At 44.5% G+C, this 18,083-nt stretch overlaps 1 protein-coding gene across 1 annotated transcript in view; it reads left to right on the forward strand.

Annotated features, from left to right (window-relative positions):
• The window catches only part of LOC106656213 (protein hu-li tai shao), a 46,657-nt gene that overhangs the window by 10,813 nt on the left and 17,761 nt on the right, over nucleotides 1-18,083 (forward strand). The window contains exon 2 of the mRNA XM_014376974.2: nucleotides 4,329-4,378. The gene's annotated coding sequence lies outside the window, so the exon portion shown is untranslated. The remainder of the gene's footprint in view (nucleotides 1-4,328; nucleotides 4,379-18,083) is intronic.

Here is an 18,083-nt window from a genome sequence, read left to right on the forward strand (position 1 = left end):
AACACGTCTATACAGTCGTTCGCGCTGACTTCTTTCAAAGTTGCGCGTTGAGTATAGTAGCCATAACTATACCGAAACTACTTTTTGTAGCTCACCGAGCTAATTCTCAAAGTAAAATACCGTATATATTTTCGTACGCATTTTCGAGAATTCGCTTTATCGGTTATTTTTAACCGATGGAAAACCACGTGTTGGTTGCAAAATAACCCAAAACGCCTCGAATCTCGCGTCTTTTTTTTACATTCCGCCGTTGAGCTTGCGTTGCAGCAATACTTTGGTAAAAATGTCATGGTTGCTCTCTTTCTCCCTCTCCGCATCCGCGTGTAATATTCGATATCGATCGGTGCGAACTGGAATATCAGTTAGGATTAATTAGACAACTTTTCTCTCTGCCTACATGTGTATATTATAACCTCCCGCGGTGCGTGTGGGTGCGTCCGAGCGGCGTTTACGCTCCTATACCCTTTCGTAATTTATCGCTCGAAAGGGAGGTAATCGAGGATTAATGCTCGATGGATTTGCGAATGATTCATCCCTTTGAATGCTTACAAAAATTGATCAGACTGCTGAGAGCCTCGAGTCTTAAAGTAATTGTTTTTTGTTTTACATAAAAAAAAAAAGTACCGTCCGACCGAGCGCAATCGCGTAATTTTTTCTCGTGTCAAAGTGGGCCACACGCTGCATAATATTTTAATAAAATACTCCATGCCCCGCTGGTCGGTGTATTACACGTAATACGAACCTCCCACGTTCCAACAACCAACCTGCTTGTATATACATTTTGTACCATAGACTTATCTATGAAAGCTCTCGGCGTCGCTGCAAGTGCGAGTGTGTGTGTGTGTATATAAGCATCACAAGCAGCAGCGAAGCGAGAGAAGATCGAGGCGCTTGCGCAGAGCTTGTAACCGAAAAAATTAGGTCGTGCGCGCACGCGTTCTTCGCTCTCTCTCGGCGAGCTTTTCCATGTGTGCCTTTATACACCGTTCGCATACGTTTATTATAGCTTTCCGTAATAATAATTAGAATGTGTGTGTGTGTGGGAGGAGGGGCAGAAGAGAAGAAAACAAGAAGTAGCATCGATAAGAGTGCCGATAACTCGTCGCATTGGTGCCCATAAAGATGTGTTATCGAAAGGGCGTGTAAGTGTACGTGTGTACGTGTGTATAACAGCTCGCCCTTTACCATAGCAGCCACCGCATACATTATACGAGTGAGTAAGAGAGAGAGAAAGACAAACCCCTATATTTAATGGGGTTATGTACTTTGCGTGCGCGAGACTGAATCGATCGATAAAATACTCGTAGACAAAGTTCACATTTCTCGGCGTCGGCGGCGGCGGCGAGCCCGACGTCTAAAAGCTAATGAACTCCTCCCGTTCTATACATATCATCATACACATATAGCGAACTGTCGGCAGAAGAGGAGAAAAAAAAAGTCTCGCCGCGCGATTGGCTTCTTATCTGCGCACCGAATTCCTTGTGTGTGCCTCTCATTGATTCGCAATATCCGAAAATTCAAGTGGATTGTTATTTCTTTCTTTCTTTTTGCTCGCGTACTATATCGACTTCCACACACACACACACTTAGAGATTTGATTTCAATTTCTCGGAGACGCGTATACACGCGCCGTGTGGGTGTGCGTGACCCAGATTCCGCGAAAACGGCGGCGACGATACGCGAGAATATTGTATCGGAATTATTACACTCTCGTACTCGGAAGCTTTTTATTTCGGAGCGAGCTTTTGGGCGTATATATATACACGATGCCCCGAGCGTGCGTCATTTTATACCGTACGCGTTGAAAGAGTTTCTTTGAAGAAAGATAAAGCAAAAAGTCGATTAGATGTCGAACCAATGCTATGCGTCAACCGCAGTGTAGCGGACATGGGTTTAAAGTCGAGAAACTCTCGGACGAGCTTTTTGCTCCTCGGGGGATAATCTCCAACTCGCTCTGCCAAAGGGATAATCTCGAGTGAAAGTTTGTTTATCCTAATTGATTGCTTAGTAACAGACATAGCTCATTACTCGTACAATAAAGGCATCGTAATGTAGCGCCACGACGTAAGGGAATCGTTTTACGAGGCGTGTCGTCGGTCGTTGCAGCTTCACACACACACACACATGTGCTACGACGACGACGACGATGATCGAGAATCGAATTATCAATGACCCAAAGGCTAATTGATTTAATGGATATTCGATGCCGGATCATTAGTGCGTTAGCATCCCTAATTTTTTCATTAAACGCGTCTATTTTCGTCGACGAGGCACGAGCAATTGATTTATCCAAGCATACGGTCGGTTTTTGAGTATCTTATGTATACAGCAGTAGCGAAGAAGAATGCGATTAAGATCTGTAACTATGATTTATTAGACAAAACGAGCGCTCGATTGGATCGACAGACGTGACTATCTGCGTATCGAATGTACGTGTAATGGTTTTCGTTCAAGGCAAGAGAGTAACCTCGCGATCGGTATATATAGCGAGCAATTCGAGACGGTAATGTCATCTTCTTGCTGTAATAAAGAAAAAAAAAGAATAAATAGAGGCTAGCCAATACGACGTAAAAAAATCGTACTCGAACGTACAATGATATAAACAATTTTTTTCGAGATCCAAAGATTCGAGCAAACTCGCGAGCATATACATTCTCGTGTGCTGCTGGCGATCTTCGTGTAATACATGCACACGAGAGACACACGGACACGAGGCCCGCGCGTGCAAAAAAGTGGAGATCCCTGCGCACCGCGCCACCGCGGAGCACAGCTTCAGCCCCGGCTGTATACAGCTCGTGCTCGCGTCGCTGAATTTCGCGAAGGAAATAAATCAAAGTGCACATTCGCCCGGTGCGTGTGTGTGTTTCTCTGCGCGGAAGATCGCCACATGGTTTATATGTTATACGGTATAAAACGAGAAGAAACGTTTATAAACACACACATACCTATATGCATGCACACACACACACACACACACACACATGCAACGAACCCGCAGAAAAGTCACGCGTGGTGGTCGTGCGCGCGCTGCAGCAGCACACGGCCATCGCGCGGACAGAAGAAGAAAACGATGAGGGCTGCTGCTGCTGCTGCTCAACTCTCTTACTTACTTACCTTCTTCTGTTTTTTTTTTTTTTTTCAAAGACACGTATAGTTCTTCCAGAACGAGAGAGGTCAGTGCACGCGCGCTCTCCGACTGTACAACGTGTATTATATATATATAGTATAGTTTTGCCGTGAGGCAAAGAAGATACCGGCTGCACACTTTGCGTGTCCCTCATTCTTTCTTTCTTTCTTTTTTGCCTCTCTTTTTTTCTTCTTCGTATTTTTCTCTCTCTCGCTGGCTCGACTCCCGAACGTTTTAACTACACACGCGAGTACTCTATACACGTATGCGCTGCTGCTTGGCTCTCTCTCTCTCGCGCGATGTACCGAGAAAACAATCGTCTTGCGTAATAACTAAATTCGTTGCGAGGCGTAATTACTTAACTCACGGGCGCACAGCTCGCACCTATATTATTTTCCTCGTGCGCGCGTCTGTGCTGCAGCTGCGATCGCTCCGTTTTTTTTAATAAGTACATTCGTCGTTCGTCCGCGGAATTTCCAAATCGATCTCGTTTATCTCGGTGACCGAGAAGCCAAAATTTTTTTTAATAACCCGCCGCTGCGATTATATGCAACCGATATTATATACGTACGAGCGGAGATCGGTACGGAATCTCCCCAAAATGAACGAGTGAAAGAGAGAATACGCCATTTTACGGTATTATTATATTATGTATCGGCTGCTGCTGTGGCTGCTGCAACCTTTGCGTGCACTGTGTGCAGTTCCCGTTTGAAAATACAGTTGTTAAACACTGCGCGCGTGTGTGTATGTATGTACTTTGCCGAAGCTTCCGGTTTTTCTAAGAATCTGCCTCGCGCGACGGCCAATGTTAAAAGTCTCTCTGTGTGTCGCGGACAATGAATTCGGCTCGGCTAATAATAACGCGCGCCGCGACTACGCACGCACGTGCACATACACGTGCATTAACGCGCAACGCGCCGTGTTATGACCTTTTGTTCAAAAAAAAACGTATAATATACACGCGTCGGACAACACCCTGTTTCGACCGTGTGTATATTATTTGTATCATTATAACGTAAAATCCTACAAAGTGAATAATGAATACGCGCGCGTACGTATACGGGAAATTGTTTATTAAAAAGTCGCGAGCGGGCAAACCGCAAACGCGCCTCCGCGCCCCGTATTCAATTTATCCAACAGTATGTATCTTATACGTGTATACGATCTCTAATGAATTTTTTTTCTCTTTTGTGTTTTGCAGATCACCCGAGCAGAGCGAAAATCGTCTGCCAAGCAATAACTTCGCCATAGGTGAGTAACGAAACGAATAAAAAAAAAGTTAGAGATAGAGACACATCTCTTCCTCTCGTATTATAATACTACTTAACGTGCTGCTGCTGCTTCTTCTTCTTCTTCTTCGGCTTCGCAACGGAAGGAAAGGGAAACACGTATACATTCGCTGTACATTATACACCTATTAATAGCAGCGAGTCGAGCGGGTTCGGCTAAAAATACAAACACTTTGGGATTAGGATAAAACGCGCGCGTTAGGAATACACGAGAGATTAATTCTTATAAATATTGCGCAGATATATAATACGACTAGAGAAGCCCTCGAAAGAGCGCGCGCAAAAGCTCGCCTGTGTATTATAACGTATACGGCTGCTGCGAGAGACGCCGAAGACGACGACGACGACGACGATGTTTGTAACCCTCCTCCTCGTGCGTGGCATTTCGGGCATACCGATCCGGAAATAGATCCCAAGTCCAAACGTTATTATATAGTATAAACGACGTCGACGACGACTCGCACACGTTTCAGGACGTCGAGCGCAAGCGGGTCGATGCTCTCTCGCATGCATGTGCAATGCACGGCACAGACGACGACGACAAACAGAATCATATGATGATGTCTGCGGCAGCTAAACGCGTACAACCAGTGCGTGGTGCGTATAGTATATCAAGCACGATGACACCTTCAATTGATGGGATTGCTCGGATTTATGACGTTTTGTACTCTTTATCGCTCGTGTGTATATATAAGTACGCATAGACGTGTGCGAGGCGCGACAGTCTCCCACAAGATACGAAGCTGTATATATAGAGAGAGAGAGAAAAGCTCGTACACGCACATATAGGCGTCTGTCGCAGACGTCGTCTAGGCTTTTACCATTGAATGTTCGTTTCCGACTGTGCGCGCGCGCGCTCTGCTCGCGACGTTATTTTACGAGTTTTACTGTACACTACTGCGAAGAGCCTAATTTTAGAAAAACTGAGACGCGCGCGCGTGACACGACACGACCGACTGCGACGACGACGATGATGGACGAATGATTTTTTCAATCATGTACGGACATTATCGTTCGACAGATTTTTGACTGATCGATCCGCAGCTTGGATTTTTTTTTCCTTTTCGTAAGCTGCAGCGACGATTGGTTCAAGTTGTATTGCGAAAAAAAAAATGATATGCAAGGTTAAATTTATACCGATCTCAGCTATCTAGTGCGCACGAGCTTCGCGTACACTCGTGTTTTTTTTTTGTTTTTGAGAGCAGCGCTCGACTCATTTGTACTCCTACGTGCATATCATCGTGTGCACATGTTCGATTGTTTTCGTCCGAAAAACGCCGACGCTCGTGTTTTTTTTTCTCTCTCTGTCTTTCTGATGATGGTGCGGGATTACGTACTATATGTCGACGAGCAACTCGGGTGTCTACTATATACATGCATATATTTCGACGAAATATTCTCTCCTCTATATTTTTTAGTTTCTTTCTTTTCATCGAGAGCTGGCTCGTATCAGCGGATAGCTTATCCGAGAAGATCGATGAGTCCGTTTCGGTGTAAAACGATTACGCGAAAAGTTGAGCGTCGCAACACGTGTGTCCGTTGTGTATTATCGCGCTATTTTACATCGTCCTTGGAGATCTGACAGGTAGTCTCGTTTCTCTGTAGCTCTGATGGTATTTTAAAAATAAATACCAGTCGATTCATCGGACGGGTGAATGAAATCGGCTTTGTTGCGCGCGTCGGTGCATCGGTTGCGAACGAATAACAATCAATGAATCTATTCGAGACCTAATGCAGTATACGCGTCGTGCTGCAGAAGAGCACACTTTGTTCGTCGTTAGATAAAACATTCAGGGACAAAAAAAAATCGTATTTACTTTGTCCTTGATGACGACGGCAGGCAGACGAGACGCGTAACTGCGCGGTCTGCGTAAGCTTTCGACGTCTCGCAATTTCGTAAAATTAGTTTTTTGCTCTTTGTTTTATTATTCAAAAGAGAAGAAAAATGTAAAGCTGTCACCAATGACATTTTGACGTTTACAAAAAAAAGAACGAGCTCCATTAAGTTTTACGTAATTTACCGTTGAAACTTTTCTCAAATTCGCTTACAAAAAAATTTCATCTTCTACGAGAAACAACGACGTCGTTCCACTTTTAATTTCTTTCTATTAAAAACGTCATCCACACGAATTTGTAAAAATCCTCGCGCTGCACAGTCGAATATAGCAATGCTCGCGCGAGGCGCAACGGCAGTAAGCGCAGAGCAGTCGTGTGCCGCCGTCGCCGCAGCAGCAGCAGCAAAGCACCTAGAAAATCCCCAGTTTTGGTATTGATCGAATTTCCTCAGGAGGCAGGACGTTGTGGCGCCCTGATGTATATACATATATACGTGCACGCGCCGCCGTCGCCGTTGTACAGTAGTTATATCGCCTCGTATACAGTATAAAACGTACCCTGCGCTCTGCTGCCCTCCCATTGGCGGACCCCCTATATAAGTCCGTGGTATAGAATCTTTCGTGTATTTCAACTCTCTCTCTCTCTCTCTCTCTCGCTCTCTTTACCCCGAGTAGCGACTGCCGTACATAAACGTGTAATTTTGTTACTTAAAAAAAAAAGCGTTGCGTCACTTTTTTACACCTGCGGGCACGCGATGCACATGGTGCCTCTCACCAAGTCTTCAGGCCACTGTTTCTATCTTTTTTTTGTACGCAACTAAAAATAAACCTTATTCCGAAGAAACCGTTGACGTTTATCACGTATTAATTTTAATAATATTACCGAGCAAGGAGCATGGATAATATAACAGCAGCAACAAAAAAAACAATTTCAGTTAATGGCGAACTGCATTGAGGTCAGCATCGTCGCTCATACACACACGCGTTCGTTTATAACGTTTAACGCGGGCGCGCGCGCGAGAGCAAATACGGCGCGATTGAAAAATACTCGGAAACTTTCAAATCGTCGATCCGCCAATTAAAATCCGCGTTGTTTTACGACCGAGTCTTCGATAGAAATTTATGTAAAGCTTCTGCGTACAACTGCTCCACGCTAATGTCTATATGATGTTATTTCTTCGCTCGAAACATCTCTCGAAGCTCGACCTGCAATGTTCAATTCTTCGCGGTAATTGTATGGATAAATAAACCACACATGTCTTTGCCCGTTTGTGCATATCGTATTATGCGTGCACACACTCTACTATGCGTATGTGTGCGTGCAACCGATGCCTCTCCGCAGCCACCGCCGCCGACAGCATCGAACGCGCGCAACTGCCCGTGCGACCCGGAAGCCGCGTATTCGGGTTAAGTGCGAGCTTCCGGCCCGCGCCAGCGCGCATGTGTAACGCACAAATACACGGCGGCGATACAAACTATATTATATACATAAACGCCAAGCCATCGCAGCGTTCGGTAGTACACGCGTATTTAAGCTCGATCACCGAGGCGAAAGCTCTCGTGCGAATCATCGACTGTGTGTTATTTATTAACAGCCCCGTTGAGATTTTTTTTCTTTCTATTATATACTCGCACATCGTCATCGCGTTCTCGGGACACATCGATGATCGATTCAATTTCGCGCGCGTGTCTCGCGAATAGCATGGGATGTTTTATACACGATGATACATTCATGCGCAGCCATCGTACACGAGGGTTTATAGTTGGTGTTGCGAGCAATGACGTGGCACGAGGATGGTTGCCATAGCTCACGGTATTAAATGTACCCGCGCGGCGCAGAGTCACACGGCAACGCAGCGAAAAAAAAAGAAATTGTCAGATAGAGGGTGCACACGCACGCACACACACATTTATTGCTTGTATATATACGCACAACGAGAGACCCTTGGAAATATTATCGGATGTAGAGAGAGAGAGAGAGAGAGAACCGAATGTGCGTGCATTACGCTCGTACACGATTGTATCGCTCGCCGTTCATTTTACCGCCGCGCATGGCAGCGGCGGTAGCTTTTTTTTTTCACTTGTTTCGGAGGGCTCTCTCTCTTAAACTTCACGCGCGCGTCCCTTACATGTAGCAGCATAAATTGCTTGCTTCGCATAGTACTTACCTCTCCCGTACCCCCACGAGCACGCGCGATTCGATATCAAGTTCGCGCCGATGAGAGAGAGAGAGAAAAAGTAACGAGAGGAAGAAGAAACTTTAAAATCATTACCATCTCGATACGAGCTACGACTTTCGTACAAAAACACGTGTAAAAAGTATACGCGATGTTTCGGTTTCTTATACACGATGCACTTCGTACGTCGACTACCGCTGTGTACATATATAACTCGTGCGCACTCGGCGTTGAAGAATGAAATACTTCGGTTTCTCAAAATGTCGCCGCACACACACGCAGACGGTGCATATTAGTGCACGCACACACAATAAACACATTGTGCGCGACTCGACGTTGACACGCTGCAGTACAGAGAGAGCCCACGCGACGTACTCTTCTTCTTCGTAGTCGCCTTGTCGCGTGCAGTTTCCATTGTTTTCTCGGGAAAACTACGCATTATAATATAATACACGTATCTTGACAAGAAAAAAAAGGGCGTCGGTATTACAACGAAATATAACAATGTAACGTGCCGAAGCGCCACGCTTATTACAACGCACTTGTTGTTTATACGGAACCACGTGAATTGTAAAACGTCGCGCTCCGACTTTTGGCCGCGAGATTTTCAATAATACGAAGAGAAAAGAGAAGGCGAACGAGAGCGCGTATATATAATAATAAACGTTCGCTTCGATTCTCTTATTTTTAAACGGGGCTATATATGTATATATAATATATATCGGTCGTGTCGATCGCACGACGATGCGTTCGCGCGAGACGAGTAAATGCCATTATAAGGAACAATAATATGCACTTGAACTGCGCGCGGCGGCGATCCGGTGATATATACTATATACGATAATAATACACGCACGCCGCGGCAGGCTCGGGTGCTCGCGGGATTTCCATCGATTTTTACGATTGCTATAAACTTTTCTCGCGTCTCGAGTTAAACTTTTTAATTAAATCTGATAAGTTAACGAGAGTGAGAGGGAGGTTTTATTATATTCGCGAACCTTGAAATTAACAAGCCCATTTTCGCGGGCTTATTACTTAAAGGTCCTTCGCTTTTTGCTCGTTTATATACACTCGTCTCGAGCTTCTCTCTGCGTAGGTCGTTGTTTTGCGCGCGAGGAGATGCAACGAGAGAGATTTAATTCCGATGCGCTGGTTATTCTCGACTGGAGCGAAGCGCGCGTTAATGTACAACGATTGATATTTCATCAATTTTTTTTTCCTACTCATAACGACGATGTGCCATCGTCGTCGTTTAGTGTCAGCCCACGCGAAATTGTTCGAGTGCTCGATTTCGAGCACACGAGGACCTCGACTTTACTCGTCTCTCTCTTTGAAATACAGCTTAAATGTACGGTACGAGTTTTTTGTCCTACTAAGCTATTAACGAGCAAAACCTTACGTACGGTACAGCTCACGCCCTTTTGTTATTAAAACAAAGCTCGTCGAGTCTCATTATTGATACCTCCGACGAACTATAACTAGCCTGTACCGTAGTATACCGTTAAGCGACTCGACATTTTTTTTTCTCCACGGCACACAGACGATTCTCGCGCGCATGACGCGCGTATTACATTTATTAAAATTTATACGTTGTATTATTGTGCTTGAAGATTCCTATGATTACTTATATATTATAATTATACATCAAGCACGAAATTGATGATGGTTACTTCTCGCGTCGGAGCGAGCGACTCTTGTGTTTATGTACTGGCGGCTGGTATATGTCATGCAACGTATATACAGTCAGTCATCGCCCCTTCTCTCGTGCGCTTATATAAAACGACGTCTCTCCGTTTCGCGCGACAGAGAAAAGAAGTAAAAAAAAAGTAGTAAAAGGAAGAGATTAAACAAACGCGTTTTAATGTATACGTGCCGAATGATAGCGCGCGCGTCTTAATACGCGTATATATTTAGCTCACTCTCTCGGGTGTGTGTATCGATTGATTTAGTATTGGCAGACACATCGAACTCGTCGATGGTATACGCGTTATACATGTATCAAAGCGAAGATGGATAGGAGCAGCTTCGAAGAGAGGCGCAGAGAAAAGAGACTGCGACGACGATACGATGTGTATCGAGTCGGCCAACTTCTTTATTTTTCTTCTATCGATCGGTCTACAGCCCGGCGGGATCTTTATGTGTACATAGGGCAGAGACAGACGGAGACAGACAGAGAGTTAAAGAGATTTGAATTACGGCTCTTTGGCTCGGTGCAGTTCGCTCCTTAATTGGCGCGCGATTCGTCTACGAGAGCGACCAATCGTTGTATTTTCCTTTTGTTTGTTCTTCTTTCTCTCGCTTCTCTTTATCTTCTGTACCTATATATAATACATACACGCCCCAATCGAGAGAGATTTTTTTGCGACACCGCCGGCGTGCACTGCGATTCTCTCTCGCTGCTCTTTTTCTCTTGCACCAGCTGCGATCGACGGAAAATAAATAAACAAGACGAGCCAGGAAGAAGTGTATAGAGAAACGAACGTCAATGATAGAAATTGATCGGTCGATTATGGATCGATATGAGTTTGTGACATTAATACGATACGGTCGATCGGCCGATTTAAACTGCGAATCGTTTGTGTGTGTGCGCGTATGTGTCCGTGTCTGTGTTTACGTCGTGTATACAGTGAGTTACTGCCTGCGCGACCGGCCTATCCCGTGGCGTGTGTGTTTTTTGCCATACTCTTGCGAACAATTAATTAGTGTCTTCGTATCTCTCTCCGATACATAGGGGCACGTGTTCTTTTTTTCTCTCGTGATTTACAATCTGTATTACGAACTGCGAATGAAGGGTCTACATTATACGCAGCGCGGTTGAAAATTTATCTTTGAGGTAATATTCTTGAATTTTATGATTGAGCAGCGTAATTCATCGAAGCGCTTTTTTATCGTCGTATTTATGAAAAAAAAAAATGACGAAATGCCTAGTTTGTTTGGCAAATCGGAGCATAAATATTCAATGTATATTATTATGTATTATTATAAAAAGCCACGAAGATTAATTCCTCCGCAGCGGCGCGCGCGCATAATGATATAATGTACAGCGCGCGTACGTGGATGCATGAATTATTCAAACTGCCCGTGATTATTTTTCATAAATCATAAATAACAACAATAATAATAATAATAATATGTAAACGCTCGCGCAGTACTATGGACAATTTATTCGGAATATAACGTGCTCTGCATTGTGCTATCGGATTAAGTCGTGTGTGTGTGTGTGTAAAGTTGTGCGAAAAGCAGCCCATCGTCTCGAAACGAAGGTGAAATTATGCGACGCGTGCAACAATGAGAAAGAGACGTTTCGAGCCACGCAGAAGAGTCGAAGACACGCGATGAATCACCGAATTTGCACTTGAAATTTATAATATATAATAATGTGAAGAGTCTCTCGCGAGTTGCGTGGGTCAGTTGACAAACTCAAGTTATTCGAGTGACATATTGTCCAATGTCGAGATATGAAAAAAAAAAAAAAACAGAAGAAGAAATGTTTTATTATTTCCTTAACATTGACCTTGCGGACGGCAAAACTCGCCTTTATTTACAAATATAATCATTTAATACGTGAGAGGCACCAATAAAACACAACATCTGCGCGCAATAATACATTTTTAATCGTCTTATACGAACACGATCGACCTTGAAAGTCGGAGATTACGATTTTTTTTGGAGCGAAAAAGAGAGAGAGAGATCGAGTGCGTTTATAGGATTTATTATCGAACAACCGTATATCAATCAGGTTCGCGTTATAAAAGTGAATCGGAAACTCGGTGTATCGTTTGTATGTGCAACGATTTAATCCAGCTTATGTGTATAGCAACGGTAGTTGCATTTGACAAGAGACGACAACTTTATGACGCATTATTACACTTTCCAAGCTTCGCTGGACTGACAATATCACAATATCACTCGATCTGTGCTATAGTACTTGATAGTCGTGTAAAACGTTTCATACCGGTGTTTCGAGTTTTCTTTTCAATGCGTTATTATTATATATCGACCCCGTGTCGAATTGACCAATTTTTCGATCCCTTTCGTAAGGTATACGTTTAGATGGCAGAACTGCAGCACACTGTTTAAATGACGAATTCGTTATAGGTGTATAATAATGAAGCGAGAGAGCGAGGCAATGCATTTCGCAACGGGATTTCGCCTTTTTTTCCCGTCTGCCTCTCTTTCTCCCTTTTTTTCTTTCTCTCTCTTACAAATCGGCCTTTCGCGCCGCTGCTGCTGCTGTTGCTGCTGCTCCTTCACAATATGCGTCTCGTCGATCGAGCGGTAAACCCCGAAAGCCACTTTCTCAGCCTCTCTCTCTCTCTCTCTCTCACTCGATCAAAAAAAAATTTTTAACGATGACTAATGCCCGCATACACACACACGGCCGGTTTGTGTGTCTGTGTATACGTGTATATTCATTACGTCATGTCTCGTACGGTCAGTAATACACACTTACACACACGCCCGAGCTTTTTTTGCTTCTGCTGTCAATTGCAAATTCAGGATATACATTATAATAAAAGTATAAAAATAATACACGAGGAGTCACCGCGCGCGCGTCAGACTGGACAGCGACAAGAAACATATAATAAGAAATGATAATTCTCATTCGTGTCGAGCATCGACTCATTATAACCGACAAGATTTGCGAAATTACACGTTTAATCGTATTTAAACGTTTGATTAAGTGACTCTCTCGCGCGAGCGGCCACGCGCGCGTATACGTAGAGTGTCATTTAAACTTCTTCTTTTCGTACACATTATTATTATTATTTGTATTTAAAAAAGTCATGTTTCTCGTCATTTTTTTGACGAGCTCCACGAGTGTGTTTACGGTTATATAGTATAGTAGTATACGCACACGCAGAGATAAAGCGATATTGTTCTTGCAACGGCCTTTTGGCTGCTTCTTTTTCCTTCGGTAATAATCATTCTCTCTCTCGCGCGCACCTACACGTTAATTTCAATGGCGTATGCGATCGCACGTAACGGTAAACGCACACGACCGGCGAATGAGAAAAATGAAAAAGAAGACGCTAAAAAGGAAGAGAAGGAAAGAAATGGGTCACGTACACACACACGCATGCATGCAGAAGAAGCATATGTTGTACGGTATACAACAACTCGGCAAAATTATTACAGCTCTCGTTACGGACACCTCTCTCGCGTGTGTGCGTGTAGATAGTAGGGTATATCGCGCGCGATACATAATACGCATAACTCGGCGAGCTTCGCTGCACCGAGCTCTGTATATATTTATAATAATACGGTGTCTCTAATCGACTTGGGTGATTCGCGTCTTATTAACTTTGTTTTCTTCCTCTCCCTCCTTTTTTCTCTCTCGAATACCCTCTCACGTGCGGGGTGCGTACCTATATACATACTGCGATCGTGCACCGATGTACGAGTATATCGGCACTCGGTATACGGGGGGGAAAAACAACAACGTCGACGACGACGACACGGACGACGACGCGTTAGCAGAAAAAAAAAGGTAAAACAAAAAGGAAAAAGTAAAGAAGAGCCCGGTATAGTGGCATAGGTAGTAGCAGCAGCAACAGCAGCAGCTGCCGAGAGAGAGAGAGACATTGAAACGAAGCCACACGAGCTTGGCGGCGTGTGCGGGGTTAGCGACCCCGCGAGGCACGCCGCCGCCGCTTCTGCTGCTGCTGCTGCCGATGTATTTCCGCGCTCACGTTGCACTTTCGTGTGTTCTCGCCTTGGTTCCGCGCCACGAGTGAGAGAGAGAGACGAGAGCTTGTGTTGTGTGTTGCCTTTCCCTTCGAGTTTCACGCTCCGGCTGCGACGAGCTCTGCTGCTGCTGCCTATACCTCTGCCTTATATAGCACCTACATAATACACTTTTGCACCTTATACAGCTCTCGAGTTTGCGCGCAGAGAGAGAGAAAGAGAGAGGATGTATAGGATTAGTCGCGCCCTCGAACATCGATAGCCATCCTTATACACGTCTCGAGCGTCGAAAAATACAGCGAGGGGGAAAAAGAGAAGAATCGTTGTGCGCGCATTACATTGTACAACGCAGCCCAGACAGATCTTCTCTTTTCTTGTATATAAATACGGTGTATCAAATGCACAACGGTCGTATTATTATTACGAGTATACGATACTTTTGGTTTGGACGGTGCAGATCGATTTTTCCCCTCATGAGATTGTACCTGCTACGATAATGCACCTGTGCGTATAGAGGGGAAAAATGTGCATTTTCTCTAGTACACCTGATGCTTTCGATTTTTCTATCGTCTATTGTACATAATATTGTACACGGCGGCCGATCGGCACGATCTCACCCGGTTATAAGCTGCATCGTAACGTTAATCATCTTTTATAAAACGATTATCGTTTGCAACGCGTTCCCTCGAGACGATAGTAGCAAAGAGAGGGCACAAAAAACGCGACGCACAGTTATTAATCAGGTGACCTTGTTCTCGCCGTCTCTCGCTCTAGTGGCAGCGGTGGCGGCTTTTGCATATTGCGCGTGTTATACGCGTTATTATATACATGATGTACGGCAGCATCTCGAGACTAACGATCTTCGTACACACACACGTGCACCCGCGTATACGAGACATTAAAAATTTTTTTCTCTCGCGCGAGCGTGTGCGTGTACGAGATCTAACATCAACCGCGTGCAAGAGCAAAAAACATAATCCTATGTAACTATCGGCATCTGGCAGCAGCAGCAGCAGCAGACGTGTGTACACTCGCGTAATGTAACGTAATGACACGCACGGGTATTAGGATACATTTAATTAAAGAGAATTTACAGTCTGTTTGATTAATATACCGTACCGAAGCGCGGCGTGTAATTCTACCTGTAATCTCTCTCTCTCTCTTACTCTTGACTCCGCAGACGCGGTTATTATTTAGCGCGATCGCCGATCATGGACGTGTGTGCATGCGCGCAGTGCAGACCTCACGTGTTAAAATGTACATACAGAAACGATCTCTATATATCCATCTCCTCGTTCGCTATATATACGAGTTATACGAGTATAGATACGCAGGCAGAAAATGGAGTGCACATTACGAAGCTCTCGCAGTTTTATGTATACGATAGTTTGCAACGCTATCATCGTTCTCTCTCTCGCTCGCAGACACGTTTCGTTTACGCTTTTTTCACGCGCACACACACACACACATACACACAAAGCGTGCGGCATGTGGCGCGTATATGCATATATCTAACGGGAAAATTATCCGTCCGAAGCTAATGGTGTAAAAGCGACGATTCGCCACGCCTTGTATATTTTGCACGTAAATAGAGGCGGCAGCAGCGTTGTGCTGTGCAGAAGCTCGTCTCGTATTAAAGTCGACGACGACGCGATGATGCTATCGTTTATAACTTAATTCCTGCGCGTGTGAATGTACTAAAGCGCGTATATACATTGAGCAATTCGATCGTATAGTGTACCTACTTGAAACAGCGTTGTTTACCTGCCATATATACAGAAACGAGCCGCGTGTGTGCAAAAACGCGATATTCGCCGGTACGATATTTTTCCATCGCGGCTCGTGTATACCGGTATACCGGCAGCACACTGCACATACACACACACACACACACACACACACACACACACACACGAAATTCTCGCTCAGCTCGCTCGGTAATAATAACACAAAAATATCTATCGAGAATCATTCGCGGCCGCGCCGCAAGATATACTCGTCGCGGAGGCATCTAGGCCTCGCTAGACGAACTACAAAACTTCTTAGTATACACTATACGAGAGTATCAATCGATCGGAAGGAAAAGACGCGACGAAGGCGAAAAAGTCTGTTATAATCGGAGCAGCAGCGTCGCCTCGACGTCGCTGTTGTTGTTGTTGTTGCATTGCCACATCGAATGTAGTATATCGTACATCGTTATCGCGCTCGCTGACCACGGAGAATATACGCTCGTCTCTCTCTCTCTCTCTCTCTCTCGAAGCCGTTCCTCAAAGAGCTTTTATCAACGAGGAGATGGATTAATTTTTTCGCTCCGCATATATTTCGCTGTATATTATTCTATATATCGCGTAACCGGCCACCACCACCACCACCACATACCGATATTGCGTTATCTCTCAAAGATATTAGATATTATTATTATGTACTTCAGCGCGCGTTCAAGAGTGCTGACCTATCGGCACTCGGCGTTATAATATTAATACATGTATGTACGAAATCGCTGCGGCAAACAATTTTCGAATACACAATCCGAATCGGCTCATTTCGAGAGAGCGCGATGAGATGAGATCATCGGACGCGCCGCACGTGCGCCGTGGTATTGGCTCGTATATATCGATCATATAAATATTCCGAGGAGAACGAGATTCATTCAGTTTTGCGGAGGTGCGTGATTTTATTCGTTGCGCTCGATTATGTATGGATACTCTGTAATACGCCGCTGAAGTAGTGCACAACTAGACGCACGCCGAGAGAGTATAAGAGAGCGAGTTTAATAATAATCCGCACTAACTGCTGCGCAGCCTTACTCCGTCGGTCAGGTCATCATCTCTCTTTGCCCCCTTCCTCTTATAGGCCATATAGATCCGCGCGCGAGGGGTCAAGAGTCGTGTCGCTTAGAGTCGCCTCCGTCTCCGTCGTCGTCCTTTATATAGAATAATACTTGACTTTGTGCCAAAAAATATCCCGCTGCGAGCGCGGAGACGTTCAAATATATATACGTATTTATCTTTCGGTTCAAGTGCAATGGCACTGGGTAGCGACCACGACCGATCGACCTCTAATGCATTATTATACGGACGCATTGGTTGTAATCGATTACATTATATATGGGCAAACGCAATAATACGATTTTCGTATCCGCAGTCGAGTACTATTTTTTTGTATCCGATGTACGATCAACACGCTCACGGAAGAGACGACGGAGGACTGGACTCGATCGCACGCGCATGTATGTGGTATGACGTAACGAAGCACTGAAATACCCCCTCGGTCGTTCAGCCGATTTATTCTTTTTTTCTTTGCCCCTCTTCTCTTTCTCTCTCTCTCTCTAAATCAAACCGGCTAATTTTAATCAATTCAAGCTTGCCATTATTATCATTGTGGCGCATTGCATTTTGTATTATTACCGAGCGCAACAAACAATTTAAATGCCATTGTCGACGAGAGTCAATATAAACCGATGAATGAAATCGGCAACGATCGTCGTCGATCCTTCCCGCTGATAATATTATAGTTCTCTACTGTACTACCGCCGCCAACTACTATACCGCGAATCGTTATAGCGTATAGCGTCATAATTTTTTTTTTCCTTTTTTGTATTTCCTCGCCGTCGCTCTTCCTATAACATAATAGTAATTAGAACCTGCGGTCTCTCTCGCAATCAACACGTTCGCACGCACACAGTGAGCAGCGGCTCCAACTCCGGAAGTGGAAAGCCGGACACGGGCATTACATTATAGTTTTTTTTATTTTTATTTTCTGTCCATTTACTGTATCTTTATATTTTCGAGCTCGCTCGAAACCGACGTGTTTCATGTACGTTTAACGACGTAAGTTCGCATCCACGAGAGCCGAGTAAATTAAGTTTTGCAGTCGTACGTAAAAGCATCAAGATAAAAAGACACACGCGTGGTGCGTAATACACAACCGAAAGAAGGCAAAAACTAATTTGAAAGTCAAAATTGGC

This window comes from Trichogramma pretiosum, unplaced genomic scaffold (assembly GCF_000599845.2).
Source record: "Trichogramma pretiosum strain Unisexual culture from Peru unplaced genomic scaffold, Tpre_2.0 scaffold40, whole genome shotgun sequence".
Lineage (NCBI taxonomy): Eukaryota > Metazoa > Arthropoda > Insecta > Hymenoptera > Trichogrammatidae > Trichogramma > Trichogramma pretiosum.